Here is an 18549-nt window from a genome sequence, read left to right on the forward strand (position 1 = left end):
CAAAGTCAGGCTTCCTGTATGGAGCCTGCTTCTCCCTCTGCCTGTGTCTCTGCCCCTCTCGTCCTCTGTCTCTATGAATAAATTAAAAAAATTTTTTTTTAAAAAAAGAGGAAGATACAGCAAAATTGAGAGGAAGATATAGTAATATAATACTCATAATACTCCCTACCTTCCCTCTCCCCCAAACACACAGCCTCCCCATTAGCAACATCACACACCAGAATAGTACTTATTTTTTTTCCAAGGATAAGCCTACATTGACATATCATAATCACCCAAAGTACATAGTTTACCTTAGGGTTCACTCTTAGTGATGTACGTTCTGTGAGTTAGGATAAAAGGATAATGTCCATCATTATGATATCATATAGAGTATTTTCACTGACCTAAAAATACCTACATCTTAATTTTAATTTAGGTGTTTCTTGAGTTGTTTTATCTTTTCAATGATAATAGCATTTTGTTTTTGTTCTTTTTTAAGATTTGGAATTTTTTTTTTAAAGCTTTTATTTATTTATTCATGAGACACACAGAGGCAGAAACATAGGCAGAGGGAGAAGCAGGCTCCCTGCAGGGAGCCCAATGAGGGCCTCTATCCCTGGCCCGGATCACACCCTGAATCCAAGGCAGACGCTCAACCACTGAGCCACTCAGGTGTCCCAGATTTTATTTATTTGAGTGAGAGCATGCGCATGCGCACGCATGAGATGGGGTTAGAGGGAGAGGGAGCAGACTCCCTGCTGAGCAGGGAGCCTAATGTGGGGCTCAATCCCAGGACTCAGAGATCATGACCTGAGCCTAAGACAGCCACTTAACCGACTGAGCCACCCAGGTACCCCCATGATCGGCATTTTGGAAGACAGAGTGTGAGTACTTTTATTTTCTTTTTAAAAGATCTTTAGGAAAAAAAAAAAAAAAAGATCTTTAGTGTGACTCACCCCTTCGATCTATCACAGCTGCTAACTCAGGAAAGGAATGGGTGTGCCCTGGCCTGCTGCCGCAGCAAACTTCTCCATCCCAGGAGCCCAAGGGGGCTAGACAAATCGAAAGCACAGCTCCTGTCTGGATTTGCCAATGCTATTGCCTAACAAACTCACATAAGCTTGTCACAAGAGAACCCAGTAACTCAAGAGATGAGGGTTTGAAAAAAGACTTCTTTCAGGTGCCGGCAGCCAGGGGAGGTGGCAGGCTCAAGCCTTAACAACCCACGTGTCTGTCTGCAAGATGGACACCTAGAGTTTTATAGAGAGGTTCAGGGGGTGCATGACAGAGAGCAAGTACAGAGTGTGTGGTCATGGGTTGGGGGTGGTATGTGTTCAGCCCATGATTTGGGGCAGGGAAGGTTGATATGTAGGGTGTGGCCTTCCAGGTATTCTGTTGCTATCAGGGCTTTTCTGGTTTGGTGGTTGGTGGTCTTTGCAAACATCTTCATCCATGCCTCAAGAAAATAGGGGAAGAGATACCTGTTGGGGTCTATAGTTGAGCAAGAGGGCTCACTGACGTTAGGAGCAAGTAGTTTAATAATCTAGGAATTTGTCTGAACTCAGATTATCTTTCTTAAAATAGTAGTCAAAGAATAGTTTAACACTAACACGATAATATCCAAAAAGTGTGGAGAAAATATGACCTGTATTTCTTACAGAAGTGCTTCTCAAACTTTCATGTGTTTATACATCAATGGGGGATCTTTTTAAAATTCAGATTTGACGCTATAGGCCTAGATCCTATGTGACAAATTAGCTCTCAGCTGGGGCTGATACTGCTGGTCCCAGGACCATGCTGTGAACATCAAAGCTTTATTCTACTATACTACTGAAAGCTGATCATTAATAGGGAAACTAAAATAGCCAGCTATGCATTAGAGTCTTTCCCCAAACAGTTAACACACTGTCATTGTCTCCTAGCAATTTCCTTAGTCTTCAGACCCAACTCCTTCAGAACTAGCATTTTGACGTGTGATATGCAAACAAGTCAATTCTTTATATTAAAAAAAAAGTGATGGAATTTTTCACTTTTTAGCTAGTAAATGTGTTTGTACAATACTTATTGACTAGATAAACCTTTTACATGGCAAATGTACTTATTTGTTTAAGACTAAGTTAAAGCAGAAATGAAGTTTACAATTAGTGAGATTCTTTTGCTCTTCACTGAGCTACAGAAAGGTAATGATTGATTAGATCCTTTTAAAAGCAGAGAAGAAAAAAATAAATAAATAAATAAATAAATAATAAAAAAAATAAAAAAATAAAAGCAGAGAAGAATTTCAGTAAGAAACACCATGAGTACACACATCTGCTTAGGTTACTTGAAACACAGAGATGTTAGTAGTGACATTTGCTCCTGACAGACTTTCCTCTTGTTCATAGAAAGGAGGGTGTGCTGTCTTTATTAATTCTATTGCTAACTAACAGTAAATTTTTGTGAAAATTTCATAGCTGTCACTAGCACAATTTATAGAAGTTAAACCTCTGCTTTAGAAAAAAATTTTTACAAGAAAAAAAATTATGAACTTTGAATTCTCAAAGTACACATATAAGGTTTTTAAGATTTATTTATTTATTTATTTGGGAGAGAGAGATAAAGGTGTATTTTTTTTTTAAGTTTTATTATTCATTTTGAGAGAGAAAGAGTGTGGGCTTGAGCAGGGGGAGGGGCAGAGGCAAAGGGAGAGAGAGAATCTCAAGCAGACTCCACATGGAGCACAGAATACAATGTGGGACTTGATCTCATGAATACTGAGATCATGACCTGAGCCAAAATCAAGAATCAGATGCTTGACTGACTGAGCCACCCAGGAGCCCCAAACATGTAAGTATTAAATACAGTTTACATTGAATGCATTACATGGGGGGAAAATACTTTATCAAGGAGAATCTGAAATGTAACATCTAGTCAAATAGCAGAGACACTTCACACTTTATGTGTGTTGTACCTATCCATATTTACCATGCTAGAACTTAAAACAGAAATGTTAAGTATTTATTTTAAATAACAATAGTAAATCCATTACATGTTAGCATAAATAACATGATTTTTAATGAAAACTAACTGCTTTCCAAGACAAAAAAAAATATTTAGATTAAAGAGTAGCATTGTGGGATCCCTGGATGGCGCAGCGGTTTGGCGCCTGCCTTTGGCCCAGGGCGCGATCCTGGAGACCCGGGATCGAATCCCACGTCGGGCTCCCAGTGCATGGAGCCTGCTTCTCCCTCTGCCTGTGTCTCTGCCTCTCTCTCTCTCTCTCTCTCTCTGTGACTATCATAAATAAATAAATAAATACCTTAAAAAAATTAAAAAAAAAAAAAGAGTAGCATTGTTTCCTAATTTTGCAAACTTCCTTAGGGTTTGACTTAATAGAAAACATCTGGATTCTCATAGCAGCTTCTCTATTCTATCTTTTGCAACATTTTGTTTTGGTTGAAATATTGAGGAAAATTCTGCATCCTGCAGATATGCAGGTTGGAGGATTATTTTCAAAATCTTTTCAGATTAATTTTGGATATTTTTCTCTGATATTACACCAAAATCCAGCAAGTGCTAGTTTCTTAAATATTATTTGCCATGTAGAATATAAACCCATATCAATGAACTTCTCTGCCTTATTAGATTAAAATCCATTGGTCTCTCTTCTCCTTTGAATATATAATACAATTTTGTAACATCATGCACTGGTCATTCAGAAAATGCTATTCACCAAATTATGCAGATCTTCCAAATATTGACACAGCCAGCTTCACTGTCTAGTCATATCGCAGGCTCTGGATCTCCCCGTCTGGCCAACAGTGCTGCACTGCTTGTATTTCCCCCTGGGAACCAAACCTCTCTCTCCCCTCTGCCTGTTCCCGTGTTCCCTCTGCTCATATCATGGCAACTTCTCTAAGAAGCTTTTCCTCACCAGCCTCTGGTCCATGCTAAACAGGTGTCACCTTTTCTCACTCTCAATGTATATATTCCTACAGTGGCATGGCATTGTCACCTTGCTATAACTAACTGTTAATTTACCTCTTAGAAGAATGTGCTTGTAGCCTCAAGACCAGTATATGTATATGTGTGTATAACAGTCACTCAATAAATGTGTTTGGAACGAGGGAATGAACCAATGACATACCAACCAGGTTTAGAAATTGCTACTAATTAGTTCCTCACATGAGAGGCAAAGCCCGTTGTATATTCTCATCCCAAATATATTCATAAGGTGATCAGGCTACTTACCATCATCCTCTCTCTACCTCATCTACACACTTCCATCCCCAAACCTGGAAGACAGTCCTGCTAGATCTGAGTCCAGGGTTTGGATCACTAAACCCATACTTGCTACTGTGTCCACTGCTTCCAGTCTTGCTCTGTCCCTCTTCTGACTGATAGGGGAGTTACTTCCTACCTGGCTCCAGCTCACCCCACTTTACAAGGGCTAAGCTGTGCTCTCATTCACCACTACCTTGCTTCAAGTGAGATCCTTGGCATAGACCTGGATCTGACCTCTCCCCTATTTCCTCTCTTTACTTCCAAAGCTGAGCCTCAGCCCCATGTCCTTTCTAATCAAATGTTCTACCATTCTGGACAATAGACCACAAACTGTTGTGATCCTAGTTGGACATGGCATTTCCTCTGATTGAATGATAACTCTGTTCTCCATTCCCAGAGTCATTGCCAGACTCCCTTTCTAGAGTACGTGGTTGGGGGTCCTTTACTCCCACCATCTATCAAGGTAGACCTTACTGCCTGCTGAAGCCAAATCCTTGCATTTGTCAATGGTGATAGACCATGAGACATCTGTTTAGCCCAATATGAACCAGCTTGAGACAAATGCACATCAATGACATCAATGTAATATGAAGCATAACAGTATTTGGAGCCCACCCATCTCAAATTGTGGTATTATATACCCACATCAGTTGATTTGAAGATGTAAATAGGATCCAGGGTTTGATTTCAAGTGAAAATTAAGATATAGTGGTACTGTTTTTCATGTCAACCAAATTACTCTAGTCTGAATAACATATTCCTCAATTTTATAGTTTGGCTCTCTCATGCCCCAAACGTGCTGATTGGCCCATTTCCATCTGATCATTAGTCAACACACAAATATAGATTATGGTCTGGGTTTTGTTTTTGCCTCCTAAAAAAAAAAAAAAAAAAAAAAAAATCATGCCCAGAAAGGTAACTGAAAGAAATGTTAGTTTTGCCTTAGAATTAGGTTGAGCTTTGTTTATTGTTCTTTTGAAAGCGTATTAAGCATGACTTATCTGTTCTCTGCTTTCTAAGCTGTTCTAGGGGGATAGCAGAGAGGATGAGCCACAGACCTGGATTCTGTTCAGGAGACAGTTAGTGGGAGGCTGTGGTGACAGTACAGAGAAGTTCCTCCAGGCTTGCTGTCATGACACACAGGGCTGGCAGGACCACTGACTCCCCAGTGATCTTTCTGATCTGAGAAAGTGGATAATGAAGCAGATCTGTTCACTTACTACCATGCAACTGGGCCAGGACAGTCTGTTGTAATTACAGCTAATGGCTCATATAAATTGGCCTCCTGCAAACCAAGGATCTAGCAGAGACTCGGCTCATTTCGTAAGAAAACTTAATCATGCTAAACAGTAAAATAAGACTTTTCTATTTCCATTGGTACTACCTCATCATGCCAGAAGGATCCCAACCTTCAAAGCTAGTTCACTGACTTATTCTAAAATAGGTATATTAATGCCCAGCACTGCTAATTCTTCTCTAAACAAATCCCTGTCTGGCTGTATACACATGACTCATATTCTTTCCTTCCTCTAGTGATCCAAGAAACATGTTTATTCTATTCCCTCACATCTACATCTGGGAGTCTTATTAGCAGAAATAAATAAATAATTTAACTCAAATAGCTCAGCTTAACAAATCTGTCTCCCCTTGCAAATTCACATTCACCCTCTAGCACTCCAAAAATGCTTCATTGTTGTTTAAAAGGCTTTGGCAATTTGGGGTATTCTCATTTGTTTAAAAATCCTTAAATATTTTCATTTTATATAAATACCTAACACCAAATTAGAACGAATACCTCAAGAGATGGGGAACAGTGGTGTAAGGGATATTGTCAGTGCCCTGTTAATATCCCCTTGATCTTACTGCCTTTGTGCAAGTAGGCCAGATTTCCAACACCTTGCACCTGAGTTATCTTCCTTGAGGGCTTTTTCTAGCCACTTTGCAGCAGCTCAAAAATGCCAGGGAATTAGCATGTTTCTGCAGGAGCTGTCCACCGATGTGGAAGGGAGGTAGTAAATAAAATCCCAGATCCCTTAGCCAAGACAGGGGCGAGGGGCAGATAACACTGAAATGTGTGTTCTCCATAGGCTCCCAGAGATTCCCTAGTAGGATTAAGCCCAGTAGCCCACTGTGGTGTCTAGCCAAACAATGTACTTTCTATTGGCTGTCTTCTCCTCCTGATATTTGCTTCACCTTCCCAAATAAACTTTTTGTACTCCGGTCTGTTTCTCAGGATCTATGTCTGGGAGAACCCAAATTAAGACACTCAGTGATATAAGAAGTCCTAAGAAGCAGATCATTAGTTGGGGCTTTAGAGTTGAATGAGACCAGCTAAGACACCAAAGTCTCCATTCCTGGTGGTAAGTTGAGTGGTACCAATCCCAGGCATGCTGTGGTAACCCCATTACTAAGACTTTCACCTGTGATAAACTAGAGCATAATACAGGTGAAAGAGGATGTTCTGGATTCTGCAATATCTCTGGCATTTGGGAGACTTGAAGGTAATCATAAGTAAATATAATGAAATTGGCTTGTTGGTGTTAAGTGCAGCTAAAGCTCTAAAGGAAGAAAACAGAAAGCGTACTCATGCTTCTCCCAATTCAGTTCTTCTATTCCTTTCACTGAAGCCACTTTGCCCCCCTGTGTTGTAGGCTGAAAGTGCTGGGAATTAATTATCTCCAGGAGCAGCATTCCACAGGAATTGGTATATAAATACCCCAGCTCTCTCACCTCTTGGATGACTCTGAGATACATGTTTTATGCTGGCTCCCAGCTTTTCCTCATTCACCTTAAGCTCCAGTAGCCCACAGTGATGACTGGCTTAACAATATACTTCTTACTGGTTGGCTTCCCTCCCTATCTCACTTCCTGGTGTTTGTTTTATGTCCTACTTAAGTTCCTGTTCTTGTCTCAAGGTCTGCTTTGGGAGATGCACAAACTAAATCAAATGGTTTTACCCGTCATTAATGTGATTTCCGTGTGGCAGTTAAAGAACCAGGCAAAGCCGTGAGAAATGTGCCAAATCCAATGAGATAGCATTTAAATATTTATAAGAGTTTGGGCCCTATCAGGTTAGAAAAATATTAAATGAATTCAAAATAGGATCAAGAGTAAAGAGATAGTTGAATCCTATCAACTGGTAAAGCAATTCCAAGGAAGAAGAATTAGATTTTGTATAAACTGAATCTTAGGGACTTGAGTGGGCTAAGAACCTACTCCTTTTGTCAGGACCTATTAGAGCCACTATGCAAAGAACTCATGCTGCCCCAGGGCCTTGGCAGTGTCTTAGGACAATAAATCTCCTATGATCCAAACAAAATTACCAGCAGATATACAGCCTTGTCCATCTGAGAAGGTCTTAGTAGAGTAATCTCAATTTACTGGGTAAAAATTTTTCCCTTTTTTTTCTTCCTCCCCACTCAAGGAAAATTTAGATTAAAGGAGAGAAGATGAAAAAGAAAATCAAATATATAGTATTCTTTTATTAAATGTTAGGAGAGCATATGCATAATTGGCATTAAGAGTATAATAATTGGGCAGCCCAGGTGGCTCAGCGATTTAGTGCCACCTTCAGCCCAGGGCCTGATCCTGGAGACCAGGGATCGAGTCCCACGTCGGGCTCCCTGCATGGAGCCTGCTTCTCCCTCCGTCTGTGTCTCTGCCTCTGTGTGTGTGTGTGTGTCTCGTGAATAAATAAATTTTTTTTTTAAAAAAGAGTATAATAATTAAGAGAAGAAAAGATCAATCGGGTTCTAAATGTGGTGGAGAAGATCCTAAGCTTGCCTCCTCTCATGGACACAGCAAATCTCTAGCTACGTATGGAACAGTTCCCTCTGAAAAAGACCTGAAAACTAGCAGAACACCTCCTGCACAACAAAGGGTAAAAGGGTCACATCAAGGGCTGTAGGAGAGACAGAGATGTAGTCTCACCAAAAACGCCACCCTCCTGGCATGGCTACCCACCATTGAGAGGGATCTCACAAATAGAGAGCTTCCCCCTGAGGAACAAGAGGTCTATCCCACATCAGGCACTCCAGTTCTTGGAACCTGAACCAGAGACACAAGCCCTCAAAATGTCTGGCTTCAAAAGCCAATAGGGCTTACTTCTACAAGAACCAAAGGGGTGTAGGGAACTGAGATCTGCTCTCAAGGTCTCACACACCGAGATTCACTGCTCCAGGACACAGTACAAAAGCAGCAGTTCTAAAAACAGGGACTATGTGTGAAGGAGATTCACTTGTTAATCCTAAAGCATCTGCTGGAGGGACAGGGCTCATTAGGACTTTCTCCCGCGACTGAAGAGCTGGTGCACACCATTTCTGTGCCGTCCTCTATCTTCCTGGGGCTGGCTTGTCCTCTCCCACTGCCCCACTAAAGCCGGGTGGCATCCTCATCCCTGCACTCTCCTACTCCCTTGCCAAACCCAGTCAGTACACCTCAATCTTACTCCTACTGCCTCCCTTAAGCCAGCAGCCACGTGCGGTACAGGGGACACCCCTTGATTGCCTGGCTCTGGTGGCCTGGAAGGCTTGTGTTTCTGGGCCTCACAGGATTGAAACAATCAGAGAAACAGTTCTTGACAGATTCCCACCCCTCGGGAACTGAGGAGGCCTATTTACTTGTCCTGGAGCTTCAGCCTGAGGAGTAGGCTTCAAGTTTGTCACACATCTAGGGGCTACAGAGGTGCTCGCAGGAAAAAGAGGCCAGGCGATGCCATCTTTGCGCTCTCCCTTGGCCTCACTACAACTGACTGGTACATCCCAGAAAGGGGCATATGCACTCATCTGGAGCCCCAATTGTCTCAACCATCACCCAGATTGCCTGATCTGGAGATCAATGGGGTTTAGGACCGTGGTCCCATAGGACTATATAGATGCATACTTTAAAAGTTGCTGCCTGAGGGTCTGACTTCTGATCAGCCTGAATCTAGGTGCTGATTGAGATCCTTTCCCTCCTGGATGCTGAAAGGTCTTGACACATCATCCTCAATCACTGGGAGCTATCAAGAATAAATCAGGCTGCTTAGACAATCAAAAAGGTTCAAGAGACAACCAAGAGCTAGGGCAAGATAGAATGATAAGTTTCATCTCCTATACAAGGCCACCTCTTCAAGAATGGGAAAGATGTCTGTTACCTAATACATAGAAACAAAGAGTCAAGAAAAATGAAGAAACAGATGAATATGTTCCAAATGAAAGAACAGGATAAAAAACTCAACAACAACAAAAACTTAATGAAACAGAGGTAAGTAATTTACCTAATAAAGAAATCAAAACAATGGTCATAAAGATGCTCACCAAACTTGGGAAGAGAATGGATGAACATAGTGGGAATTTCAACAAAGAGATAGAAAATGTAAGGAAGTAACAAACAGAAGTCACAGAACTGAAGAATACACTGGAGGGGTTGGGGGCAGGTGAAATGGGTGAAGCGTGTCAAGAGATAGGTACAAATGTCTGGGGATTTTATAAAATAAATAAGTCATGAGAATGCAATGTACAGCATGATGACTATAGTCAGTAATATTGCATCAGGGCCCGGGTATCTCAGTCAGTTAAGTATCTGCCTTCAACTCAGGTCAAGATCCTGGAGTCCTGGGATCAAGCCCTGCATTGGGCTCCCTGCTCAGCGGGAGTCTGCTTCTCTGTCTTCTTCTGCCCCTCCCCAATCCTGGCTTATTCTCTCTCTCTCTCAAATAAATAAAATTTTTTAAAAATAATAATAATAAAATAATAATAATAATACTGCATTGCATATTTGAAAGTCACTAAGAGTGCTCGCTTTGGCAGCACATATACTAAAATTGAAAGTCACTAAGAGAGTAAATCTTAAAAGTTCTAAAAAAAAAAAATCTTAAAAGTTCTTATCACAGAAAAAAAATGTGTAACTTATGTGGTAATGAATCATAACTAGACTTATTGTGATTATTTTACAATGTATACAAATATTGAGTCATTATATGTTGTACACCTATAACTAATGTTACATGTTGATTATACCTCAATTAAAAAATATTTTAAAATAAATTTTAAAAAAGATCAGTTTGATGAATCTTTTGATTCCTGTTTGAAATGTACACTTAAGCAAACCACTTATAATTTCAAATGGAAATACAAAAGAATTATGGGCTTGTAAGTAATTCTGAGACATTTAGAATAATTACCATGTATAAATTCTTCATGTTTATAGATATAATTTAATACATTTTAAAAATAACTTGAATGCCTAAAAAGACATTTGTTCTGATACTTTAACTGTTTTTTGTTATTTTAATTTATTTTATTTTGTTTAGAGAGGTGGGGGAGGGACAGAAGGAAAGGAAGAAAGAATCTTAAGCAGGCTCCATGCCCCATGTGGGGCTGGATCTCATGACCCTGAGATCATGACCTGAGCCAAAATCAAGAGGCAGACACTTAACTGACTGAGCCAGCCAGGAGCCCCTTAACTGCATTTTAAAAAATCAAATATAACTTTATATATATTCCTTGAAATTAATTTTCAAAATAGAGTAGTTATGTAAATAGAATAATCAGACCCATACATTCAAATTTAAATCTTAAAGAAAAACTAGATGTGGATTTACAACTTTAACAAATTAAATGTTAGTTTTTAAATATCAAAGCACATACAGTCTTTTCAATGAACAAGAGCGACTCTGAGGACAACCAAAAGACTCACTCTTGAAAAGGCTGCAATGCAATGAGCCTGTGTTTAAAAACCACTGTATTACTTCGTATCTTAAAAGGGGGCAATCAAGCAGCCACAAACCCCATGAATCACCAGCTCTTCTCAATGATTTGTGTTTTCAACCCTTTCACCCTCTTGTCTGAATTGCATCTATTTACTGCCTGATTCTTTTTGAAATTATTTCCATATTCTTCCTGTCAGAGAGCCAGACTGGTCAGAGATATTAAAATGACCCTCAGTTGGATTTTGCAGCTGACTGATCTAGAGGCACAATACAGGGTCATGCTAATGACCTCTACACTTCCACCATTCACGAGGTAAAGAGAATGGAGAGCTTTGTATCTCCATTGCTTCCTTCCTCACCCTCCTTAAAATCATCAGAATCATATCATTGGTCTAGCTCTCTATTATCCTGATTAACTGAATATTCATAGTTATAGGAGATAAAATTTCTTTGAATAAATAAAGCTGCTTTATGTACAGGGTCTGGGGAATATGCAAAGATTTTGTGTTCTTCCTTGTTTTACTCGGATGACTTGCCTAAAACATCTTCTTACCTTAGTAAATAGAATCTTTTGGTGAGTTTCCTAGAAAGTTCCAGGGCAGATTCCAGGTAATTAAGACAGTTCATTGCCCCATTTTTCTAGGTAGTGCTAAATAACAATAGTTGCATTTGTTTACATAAATGGTCTTCTCAAAGAAAGTAAGTAAAATACTTAGGCTTTAAAAATGTTGGCTACTGTTTACTGCATAAATCAGTCAGAAATTGAGATCGAAAGACCCAAACATTCCATCTATCCAAGTCACTAGTGTTCTCTTACATAAAATGGAAGCAGCAAGCTATTGAGAATCCCCCATCTGCCCCACCTCAAACCCAAGCACAAATCCTGGGGCTGACATCCTCACCTGGAATCTCAGTTGCTCGAAATCCTATTACTTACACTTTGAAATTTCTCTTTCATGCTTTCAGGTCCCCAAATGAGATCCTACTCCTTAACAACAGATGAACCCACCTACTTCTCCAAGAAAATAAAGACCATCCTTTCTCTTCTCCTGCACAGCCATGCAGCTAACATGTCTTGAGCATCTGCTATCTGCCAGGCAGTATGCTAGAAAGAATATGCCTGAGAGAAAAATAAGATGTAGTCCCTGCCTTCTAGAAATGCATCGTCTAGTAAAGAGGAGGATGTGGGAAAAAATAACTAAAAATATAGCAAGTGTAGCTGAATAAGATGGGACCATCATTCACAACAAGCAGAGCTTTTATAAAAGCAAGTGGAAATAAAAGATATAGTTATCTAGGATTTTTCCCTGAATTCATTCTACTTCTTATATTCTAATTTATTATTATTTCCCTGTCCATTGTCTATGACTTCTCCCTGATTCAGTATAGGGAAATGTAGATGCAAGATACATTCTAAACCATCTTAAAAATTCAAGTTAATCTAATAAGTTATCATGGTGCTTAAGACCTTAGTTCTGGGGAAGATGGTTCACTGCTGAGTTATTTACAGTACAGTGTGAGTTAGCACAAAATAAATAGAGCCTTTTCAAAACGAGAGAATCACAATGGCCTCAGTTCAGCAATGACCATTTTTAGTGACAGGAATATATATGTCAACAGAAAGATGGTCACAAATTGATGACCTTAACCTTGAACCAGAGTTTTAAAAAAACTCAAAAATTGTATTCTGTCTTTGTTAATGACACAGATCATAACTTTCAGCAATAAAACTTCATTTATCAGCCTTTCCTTTCTAGTCCACTGGAAGTCCCACCTCTACTGAGTACTCCGTGACACCAAGCAAGTCTCTTGAATACTAAAAGGATCATAAGAACCTGGCTAACTCATGGAAATATTATGGGAATCAAATCACATAGTAGATCTAAAATGTTTTAAAAGTTTTAAAAGTACTATAAATAGGCAATGTATGATATTATTATTATTAATATAATAGTCATACATATGAGAGCCTGAAATAGCATGATCAAGGGAGTTGATTTTGAAACCAGTTGAAAGTAAAAGTCACAGAAAACCAAAAAGTCTAAGAGAAAGAAAATGGACATTGAAAACTGATCAGATTCTTAGAAAGGAAGAGATTTGCTCCCATTTTTAATATGAAGAACCAAGTGTTCTCTGTCAATTGAGTTTCTGTCAGTCTTAAATATTTAATTTAGCACAGCAAAGCCAAGTTCTAGGTTACTGATCTCTTTTTGGACCATTCCAGGAGTGTAGAGGCCTCCATATGATCCCAGAAGCATATGGAGCATCCTTCCAAGTGTTCTGGGCATTTGCATTTCATCTCTCTCAAAAATAAGTTGTATCAAATCTAAAACATTGTATTTTTTCATCAAGTCCAAAATATTACTGAACATAAGACACATTATTTTTTACATACACACATTATTACATATACTACAAATAGAGAAAGCTCTATGAAGTTATGACATGCCATGACACATCCCAATTTCAGCGATGTTAAATGCCAAAAAAAAATTTGTCTTAGCATCAATGAATATAGTAATTGCTTTCTTATTATAAAAGTAATCTATATTTGCTGAAAAGCTGGAAAAGACAATATATTTGCAGAAACATTACTGTAGGTAACGGAAGAGCTAGATGAAACAAGCAGAGCTCGTGTAACTGAAGGCCCAGAGGAAGGACACAAGTTAGAGTTGGTCTAATTCAGGGACTGTACTATCCCAAGATGGTTTTGCCCATCTCTCTGTTCTGCCTTCCAGGGGGTACATCCTGCAGCTTCCCAACTGTATCCCCCACTCCACCCTGGAGATAGGACTGCTATCCTAGCACTCCGAGCAAAAATTCCAAAATTCGCTTGCAGTGGTGTGGCACTGAGGTCACCTCAGCCCCCTGAACTGTGGTTGTTGGTAGAAAAGTGAAAAAGCTCATGAAAAGCTCGTGGACTGCCTGGGGAAGAAAGCAACACCCAATCAGAAAATCTGCCCATTGCTGGGAAGAAAGAGGGATGGGAATTGCTTGAAAGCTGTGACAGTGAATTTGATGTGTCCTTTTGTCTGGGCTATGATGCTCAGTTCTTTGGCCAAATACTAGTCTAGATGTTGCTGTGAGAGTATTTTTTAGGTGGGATTAAGTGAATCAGTCCCCATTATGTGGGTGGACCTCATCCAATGAGTTGAAAGCTTCAAGAGAAATGCCTGAGGTTTCCCAGAGAAGAAGGAATCCCCCTCAAGACTGCAACATTGACTCTTACCTGAGTCTTCAGCCCTCTGGTTCACCCTGTAGATTTTGGACTTGCAGCCTCCACAATCATCCTACAATTGTGGAAGCCAATTCCTTAAAATCTCTCTCTCTATCTCCTTCTCCAAATATTTTCTCCAATTTTATTTATGTGTTTACTTTCCTATGCATAGAAACATATGGCAACACTTTACTCAAATGACATCATACTGGATATACAAGATTCAAAACTTTTGAATCTTGATTTTGCCCCTAATATATTAAGTATCATTTTTCCATGCTCCTAAATATTTGAACATTTTGTTAACAGCAAATAATCCATCACATAACTGAGCTATAATATGTTATATGTTTACTATTTGACTATACCTAGGCTTTTTGATGATTTCACTGTATTCTTTCAAGTACATAGCACTTTGTCCTTGCATGTAAAGCCAGCGAGGTGCTGCTTCTGGGATCTGAGGTCTCTGGAAGTCAGGATCAAAAGTGTTGCATTTGGCAGATGTATACTTATTTCCAAATTCATCAGGTTGTATATGTTACAAATGTATAGTTTTTTGTATGTCCAAAAAAAAAGTGTTAGACTTGGTTCTCCCTGGTACAGGCTGGAGTTCAGTTTTATTTTTTTATGAATAAAGAGCTTGTTGCCAATTCAGCCTTTGGCCAGAGTGAGTCTGACCTGGCATCAAAAAATACCATGATTCTGGAGATAACCACAAAAATCTAAACACACCATAAAGGTCTTTGTGGCAGTCATGTGGGCTTCTGGTCCCTGATTCCATGTCATCATCACCATGAAGAACATGCATCTGTTTGCAATTAACATAGCAATGTTTTTGACTCGTCCAAAATTTGCTGAATTCTATTAAGTTCCTCAAAAGAATGAAAATAAAAAACAAAGAAAATGAAAGGAGGAAGAGGAGTTGTGAACGAACTTGCACAAGGAGGGTACTCTGCACTCTGTCTACCCATTTACACTATGAATTATGAGATAGAACTCAAATGTGCACTCATGAGTGGTGAACAGAATGGATGTTCTTGGAGAACAAAGAGCCACATGGTAGCATGGCAAACCACATTAGTGTTTCTCGAAGCACAATTGACTGGGGAGTTTCAGGGCCTGACTCTCCTCCCACTGCAGATCTCTCTCCTCATCCATTATCTTCACTGACAGAGGGCCTGGTCTGAGTCCCCAGAGCCAATGACAGCTCCCAGCAGCTGGATTCTCAGAGACAGTTAAGTGGCATTTTCCCCCAATTACTCTTCTCAGACTTTAGACGGAGAAAAAAAAAACATTTTGTGAAATGGTGATGGTAATGGCAAGAATTAATTTGTGGATGTAGTTAAATGCAATTTTAGCAATCCCTTGAAATGTACCATATGCTGAGCACTTCACTGGTACAGACGGCTGTTGCCTTTAGGAAATTGATTTCTGGGTCTCACGTTCTATTATTTAATATATTACAGATTTCCTTTTTATTTATTTACTTTTTGCCAAATTTTAGAAGTAACTGTTCCTTATGAAAGCTAGCTTTTATTTTTAAAACTAAACTTAAATCTTCCTACCTAACTATTGCTAGGGGACTCAGTAAGACCTATTTGTAGTCTCTAGTAATCCTGTAAGCTAAAAGAAGATTAAAAGGATATTTTTTCTCCTAGAAACTTAAAGGTTAAAATTTGTTGTATATGTGAAAGTGACTATCTTACAATAAACTTATATTAAACTGAAATTTAAATAAAATTAATAGAGTTTCTAAATTACAGAGAAATAATATATATGATATATATATATGATATATATATATATGGTAAGGAAGATTTGGATTTGATAGAAAAGTGAACAAAATGGACAAAAATTATTGCCCTCATGGGGCTTGCACCTAGAAGGGAAAGACATGTCTTTGCACTAAAATAAATTCCACTTTAATCAAGGAGACAATGCTTAATTGCTTGAGAAATAATGAACTGACAATGAAACCATGATATAAGACATTTCAAATTTTAAAAAATATCTATTTGGTATTATTTAATTACAAAATCTTATTTGTGAGATAAATGGTTAGAGATAGAATTGCATGGAACCCAAAAATTCAACTGGTAAATTCTCTTTAGATTCTCAGTAAGTGCTAGGTAAGGAATTGGGGAAAATAGCATAGTATTAAAGGCATCCTCATAACTTAGCAAAAACATGCTTCTATAGGTTGGCAATAAACAGCATGGAGAAGATGGTGGCCATGGTTTCACAATGTTTGTGACTTCTAACGAAGGGACAGGTGTACAACAGAATCAGAAAACATTCCCAATTAGAGGCACCCAGGTAGCTTCAGCCTATCAAGCTTCAGATTCTTGGTTTCAGCTCAGGTCATGATCTCAGGGTTGTGAGATCGAGCCCCGCGGCAGGCTTCATATCGGCCATGTAGCCTGCTTAAGATTCTCTCTCTCCTTCTCCCTCTGCCCCTCCCTGCCTCTAAAAATAAAAAAAGAAAGAAAACATTCCCAATTGCTACGGTGCAATAAAAGAAAATAGATGTCTGGCTTGAACAACAACGTTTTTGGTGTGAAAAGATGGAATGTAGTACAAGAGAGTGACTATCTTATAATAAACTGTAGTCTAGATAACATTTAGAACTAACCAAAATAGTACACAAAGAAAACCAGCAAAGGACAATATACTTTGAGAGGTCCAGCAGAATGCAAAACTAGCCTAAATGTCCAATTAAAATCCTGAGATTGTCAGCTTAGTGATGCCTTACCTTTATGCAATGGTAAGCTGATCCTTAATCATTTTCATTTTATTATAAATAATTACAAATGTTAAGCTGTTGTGTTAATTTGTCTTAGATGAAGGGATATATTTTAAGATCAGGAGTTGTGGGAAGGGCTGCAGACCGAGAAATTAAAGCTACTATAAAATCTTTATTTCCAAGCCGTCCTGAGCTTCAGAATTATATTTAAAACACCCACTAGTCATCTCCCTGGAATCCCTTGGGCACCTCTGACTTAATGTTGTCCTAAACTGAACTCTGTATCTTGTTCAATATCCCATTTCTTCATCTCAAGTAACAGTTTCTACGCAGACTGGCAGCTGCAAACCTGAAGGGTCTCTCTCCCTCCCTCCCTCCCTCTCTAACCCCCCCCCCTTCCCTTTCTACTGAGGCTCTGGTGATATCTCCTCTCTCCATCACCAGGTCCTCATTAGCTTTCCTCTGAATCAGGTTACCAGCCTTCTAAGTGAACTTCCAGAACATCCTCCATTCCACATTCACACCAACAAACCTGATCATAGATACCTTTGCTCTAACACCTTTTTTGGCTTGCTTCTGCCTACACACTCCTATAAACACAACATTTCTTATCTCACGCATGCATATTCATTTGTAAATAATATACGTACACAACTATTGCATTAATATATTGTATACATAAGAAAACATAAATGGGCGCCTGGGTGGCTCAGTCAGTTAAGCATCTGACTCCTGGTTTCAGCTCAGGTCATGATCTCAGGGTGGTGAGATTGAGCCTCACATAGGGCTCCGAGCTGGGCATGGAGTCTGTTTGGGATTTTCTCTGTTCCTTTGCCCTTCCCCCAACTCAGGCACTCTCTCTCTCACTCTCTCTCAGAATTAATTAATTTTACTTTTAATTAAAAAGAGCACATAAAAATTGACACTTTAAATGGTGAGATAAAAATGAAATATTTTATATTCTATTTATTAATGATAGGTAAGATATTTTGTTATCACTAAAATGTTACCGAGTGAGAATCATGTGGTTGAATATGCTTCATGATTTTTGGAAAGTTTTATTGCCTTATGATAAAGCAACTTGAAACCTGGTCCCAAGTGCAATTTATATCAATGTTTGGTTTGATGCACCTCAGAGAGAACTGCATATACAAACACACAGGGAATAGATGATTGGATGAGCTTATGAAATTATGATACTCCTTTTTCAAAATCATCTACCAATTTTGCAAGGGCTTTTGTGAAAATTCACTAATTCTTGACCATTCACGTTATCTTTAATCTTTTTAAGTCATTTATCCATTTTTTGAGTCTTAGATTAGCCAAACTAGATAATATACATAAATCCACTTAACCAAGCACACATGAACTGCTAATAAGTCAGTTTGATTTATGAATGAGTAAGGAGGTTAGGGACACCCCCTCACTGTGGTGGATCCCAACCCTTCCCTCACAATTCCTTGTACCTGATAAGTCTCTCTGACATGCAGACCAAGCAAGAGCACCAATGTCAGTCCATATTCTTTCCCACACCCCAGCACATCATCTCACACAACCCCAGATTGTTCCCACTCTATCTGGAGACCATTGGCCAATGTCTTACATCCAAACTTCTTAGCTGGACACACCAGGCCTTTCCTTGTCTATCCTCTC

The 18549-nt window shown here is 39.1% G+C and overlaps 1 long non-coding RNA gene across 2 annotated transcripts; it reads left to right on the forward strand.

The window, feature by feature from the left end:
* Nucleotides 1-545: 545 nt before the first annotated feature.
* LOC144315628 (uncharacterized) lies at nucleotides 546-16868 on the forward strand. 2 transcript variants are annotated; one of them, XR_013381363.1, is made up of 4 exons: nucleotides 546-866; nucleotides 6479-6605; nucleotides 11134-11249; nucleotides 11903-16868. It is a non-coding gene; the product is annotated as an uncharacterized LOC144315628 (long non-coding RNA). The 2 variants fall into 2 exon arrangements; XR_013381364.1 differs by lacking the exon at nucleotides 11134-11249 and having other exon boundaries at nucleotides 6479-6617; nucleotides 11916-16868.
* The last annotated feature ends 1681 nt before the right edge of the window (nucleotides 16869-18549 follow it).

This window comes from Canis aureus, chromosome 6 (assembly GCF_053574225.1).
Source record: "Canis aureus isolate CA01 chromosome 6, VMU_Caureus_v.1.0, whole genome shotgun sequence".
Taxonomy (NCBI): domain Eukaryota; kingdom Metazoa; phylum Chordata; class Mammalia; order Carnivora; family Canidae; genus Canis; species Canis aureus.